The 5,000-nt window shown below is 46.0% G+C and overlaps 1 non-coding gene and 1 pseudogene across 1 annotated transcript; both read left to right on the top strand.

Annotated features, from left to right (window-relative positions):
- The first annotated feature begins 1,914 nt into the window (after positions 1-1,914).
- On the top strand, positions 1,915-2,069 carry LOC143266241 (5.8S ribosomal RNA). The gene has a single exon (XR_013041294.1). It is a non-coding gene; the product is annotated as a 5.8S ribosomal RNA (ribosomal RNA).
- A 1,820-nt stretch (positions 2,070-3,889) lies between these two features.
- LOC143266236 (large subunit ribosomal RNA) overlaps positions 3,890-5,000 on the top strand; it is a 4,713-nt pseudogene continuing 3,602 nt past the window's right edge.

The raw sequence follows: 5,000 nt of genomic DNA, 5'->3' as shown, positions 1-5,000 counted from the left end.
AAACACATGATACGCAAAGACACTAAACACATGATAATAATATATTCAGTACGTGCCAAAGAAAAACTTGACAAAATCTATGACTCTCGATATGAATACACGCAAAAACTGTGAAAAGCAGCCAAAAGTATATATGACTATAACACATGATACGCAAAAATGAGGATGAAAAGTGCAGCTCCTCGCGTATAATAAACAAATAATAAATATATTGGCCGTACACAACAAAAATGCGTATAAACGAGCCACGATAGATGATTGAGAGAGAAAGGGAGAGAAATATTTGGAGGTAGTAGCAAACAAACGAAAGAAAAAACAGATACCAAAAATGTTAAATGACAATTCGTCGTTACGGCAGTCGTGATGCGGAGAGATATTACGGTTACGTGTAGGAGGTCGCTTTGGTTCTCATCGTCGATACTCCCGTCCGTATTTCGTATCCGCCGACGCGTTTCGTACGAACAAGCGCTAACGTTAAATAAAGTTTAAAAAATGAGAGAGCAACGCCGTTTCATGTCGAACGCTGTAAATAGAAAGAACGAAAGTTTACCGACGAAAGAAAATCGAGAGTTTCCTCTCTATCTTCTCGGCTCTTCTTTCCGTAGCGTATAAGAAAGGTTTCGACTCTCCCGGGACGTCGTTTACTTCTTATTAACGGGTACCGCACGATCCTTCGATAAATACAAAAAGTCGTCGTAACAAGAATGTTCAACTTGAACACGAAGGAAAATCCCGAACATTCTCATATAAAAATATATCTATACATAAATGAATCTGTCGCGAATTTTACCGGCAGAAGGTTCGTTATGTAAAAAATGGATCGTATGCATGGTGTACCCGTTCGTTGCGACGTCTGAGTTAAAAGGAGGAGAGAATCGAAATTGTTAAATAGATACGCGCCAGGAAAGCGGAGAGATTTCGGAGAAGTAAGGAAGAGGTGAAGGTTATAAGAATCTCGAAATATTCTTATCGGACTTTCCTTTCTATAATTTTTATTCTTGATTCGTGTTGCGTACTCTCTCGACCCCGTGTGAAAACACGAGAGAGAATATAAAGAAATATTTTGGGACGTTTGGTAACGAAATGCATGGGTTTGCGAAAAAAAATTGTTAAATTTCTTGTTTTTTTTTTTTCGCCCGCTTCGTGAGAGACTCTCATTTTATTTTCTTTCTCTCTATAAATTTTGTCTTTGGACCAAAGGGAACACCCCCTTTTAGCCTCTCTCTATTTCGTGTTAAACGAGAAACGAAATTTAGAGTGTGACACGGAGGCTTTCACGCGGGGGGTGTCCGGGTAACCGATGGAAATCGAACCACGAAACCGCTTCGACGAACGAAGTCGCAACTTCACGAGAGTCCGCCTGCTTACGACGGACGATATGGTAACGTATCGCTTTACGGACCGGCTGAGAAGCGAAAACGATAGCGTAGTCTCCTTCGTTGGTAGACCGATCTGACGCCGGCCATGGAGTGTCCGTATTGAATCTCGCGATACCGCCAAGACGTCCAATATATGTAAGCAGCGAGCAGGAGACTCTGTGTTACGCGCGACAGCGCGTTTCGTATTTTCCACGGTTTTTGAATGACTTTACCACCCGGAACGGACTGAAAACTCGCCGCACGAAGAGAAATGCGTCACAGAGCGTTGTTTCATCGGCGGTTCTGTAGTTTTATACGGTCCTTTACCCGTCCATGGACGTTATCGTGTCGTCTTAATCATCAATCAGCTCGGGTAAATCTGTGAACAGAGCTATGACGGGACGACGTCCGAATACCGATACTCGATCTTGCGCTTGGATTGGAGTTAGTATTCTATGGACAATCGAACGAATTTATAAACCAGGTTAAATAAATCACGTACATACTGGTTTTCAGACGCTGAGTTGTTAAATATGAACAAAAATTTTTATACGATTACCCTGAACGGTGGATCACTTGGCTCGTGGGTCGATGAAGAACGCAGCTAATTGCGCGTCAACGTGTGAACTGCAGGACACATGAACATCGACATTTCGAACGCACATTGCGGTCCACGGATACAATTCCTGGACCACGCCTGGCTGAGGGTCGTTTATATAACTAAAGACTGCTTGCGTTTGCCTTTAGCAGCAAAAGGTTTTCTCTTCATTGTTAAATTTTTTTCGGTACCGCTCGTCGTTCGACTAGATAAAACGAAACTGTTAAACGCCGAAAAGTCGAACGTTTCGGAGCGGGATCCGATGGTCGAACGCGAGAGAGAGAACAACTTGCGAAATTGGCGAAAACGTACGAGCGATGGTTGGACATTTCGTCGGCGTTTGACGCGGAGAATGTTAAATGGAACGTTCGTGTCTCGCCCTCTCTTTGCTAGTGTTCATTTTTTTCACAGGCGACAGAAGAACATTTTCGTATATCTCGCAATTCTTAGTTTTTAGGATCTTCTCGGCGGAATGCGCTTATCTCGGCTTGCGTGAGTCGTGGTTTCTAGTTAAACCCCTAAAAGAGACCATATACGACCGCCCGTGAAAGAGCGCTCCCGAGTCGAAAACACCTAACTACAGAAGGATATTTAGACGAGAGAGAAAATGATTCTTCGCCCTGCGAGAGAATTGTTAGACACCAATTGAAGGAAGCAAGCCGAGAGTAGAGCGTGTTTACGGCGTTTCTCCGCGCTCCCGACGTTGTCTGAAATGATTGTCGAATTTTTTTTTCGACGGTGCGAAAGTTTATACAACGAGGGGAAAAGTTAAAAATAAACGTGCGACGGAAGCTCTTTCACGGTTAAATTATTACGAGATCGTAGCTTCGCCACGTTTTTTTTAACATTTACAAGCGCAGATCGCTTCGTTGTCGTTGATTAGAAGCGGAAGACCGCGCGATCCCAATACGGGTTCCGGTCGTCCAGTCCTCGAAGTGCATAATTGTGCCGGACGGACGTTGAAAAACCCGGACCGATCGAACGATAAACGCTTATTTGGTGATCGTCTTGCGAGAGTCTCCCTTCATTGTTGTTCGTGTGTTAAATTTCTTTTATCGAACAACGGTCGAACGCAAATGAACAATGACATTTACACCGAAGATCGATCTCGAAACGCTTTTGTTCCTCCTTTTGTGCGCTCGTGGTTTCATCGAACGATATATACACGACGAAGGTGTACCACGCACGTTAAAAATGGGATTTCTTTTTTCCTTTAACCCTTTATTCTCTGGACCATGATAAGTCACCGATGGTTTACATGGCTGTCTCTGGCATTCTCGCCCTTTTCTTGGGATTTTGCGTCGGAACGCGACAGCAAAAGAAAAAACGTATCGGACGATGCGTCTTTACGGTTTATCGACCGTCGAGTGTATATTCGAACGTAAATATGTTGTAACGGTATATGTATCCTTTAGGGGACAAAAGAAACATGAAACGATCGTGTGCGAGAGCGCGCCGAGGGTAAGAAGAAAAGGTGTCCGACCTTTATCTCCTCGTTGTCGTAGTCTCTCCTCGTCGTTTGTTTTAACGCGCCCTGGATAGATAAAAAGATATATCCGATTATAATATATACATATATACTCCGACGCGAGTCGAGAACAACCGGACGTCGTCGTCGTCGTTTTTTTTTTTTGTCGTTGTCCCGCCTGCCCGAATATGCGGCGTTTTAAGTGCCTTTTTTCTTTTGTCGAACAAAAGAGAGAGGAGACACCGAGCTTTCATTTTGGCTCGTACGTACCTTCGAGTAGTCGACGATATTGTGTTGATCCGAAAAGAGAAAAATAGTTGGTTATCGAACGATACAAGGAAAAAATCGAACGACATAATCCCTGTGCGTCGTTGGTATTAATATACCTTTCGTATTACGTGTCGAAACCCCGAAAAGAGCGTACAGTTTGTGGTATAACTTTGAAAAGAAATAATAAAATTTCGACGACCTCAGAGCAGGCGAGATTACCCGCTGAATTTAAGCATATTAATAAGCGGAGGAAAAGAAACTAACAAGGATTTCCTTAGTAGCGGCGAGCGAACAGGAATGAGCCCAGCACTGAATCCCGCGGTTAACGCCGCTGGGAAATGTAGTGTTCAGGAGGATCCGTTTATCCCGAGACATCGAATCGCGTCCAAGTCCATCTTGAATGGGGCCACTTACCCATAGAGGGTGCCAGGCCCGTAGCGACCGGTACGCGTCTCGGGTGGATCTCTCCTTAGAGTCGGGTTGCTTGAGAGTGCAGCCCTAAGTGGGTGGTAAACTCCATCTAAGGCTAAATATGACCACGAGACCGATAGCGAACAAGTACCGTGAGGGAAAGTTGAAAAGAACTTTGAAGAGAGAGTTCAAGAGTACGTGAAACCGTTCAGGGGTAAACCCGAGAAACCCAAAAGATCGAATGGGGAGATTCATCGTCAACGAAGCTGGCTCCCGTGTTGGTGCGATAGTGCCCCGGATGGTCCCGTTACGGCGGGTTTCCCATCGGCGTGGGCACACCACCCGCGGCGAATGTTCCGGCTATGTAGTCGTGCACTTCTCCCCTAGTAGAACGTCGCGACCCGTTGCGTGTCGGTCTAAGGCCCGAGGCGAAGACTGTCCGTCGCTTTTAGCGTACGATGACAGCCCCTTGGATGCCCGGCCGACTGCGCGACGGTACTCAGACGGTATCGGGCCGCAAAATTCTCGAACGCACTGCGTCCAGGACCGCCGCAAGCTCGTTCCAGTCTAGATACCGGATGTACGGACTTAGCGCCGTAACCGGGCCTGGCGGGCTGTTGGCAGGCGGAGTCCTTGGACTGGCCAAACTTTGAATTACCGGTCGGCGACGCTATTGCTTTGGGTACTCTCGGGACCCGTCTTGAAACACGGACCAAGGAGTCTAACATGTACGCGAGTCATTGGGATTTGATAAACCTAAAGGCGAAATGAAAGTGAAAGTCGTCCGTGAAGTCGACTAAGGGAGGATGGGCCTCGTTACGATTAGGCCTCGCACTCCCGGGGCGTCTCGTTCTCATTGCGAGAAGAGGCGCACCTAGAGCGTACACGTTGGGAC

The sequence above is a fragment of the Megachile rotundata genome, unplaced genomic scaffold, assembly GCF_050947335.1.
Source record: "Megachile rotundata isolate GNS110a unplaced genomic scaffold, iyMegRotu1 scaffold0114, whole genome shotgun sequence".
In the NCBI taxonomy this organism is placed as follows: Eukaryota; Metazoa; Arthropoda; class Insecta; order Hymenoptera; family Megachilidae; genus Megachile; species Megachile rotundata.
This window is presented reverse-complemented; position numbering and strand designations above follow the sequence as displayed.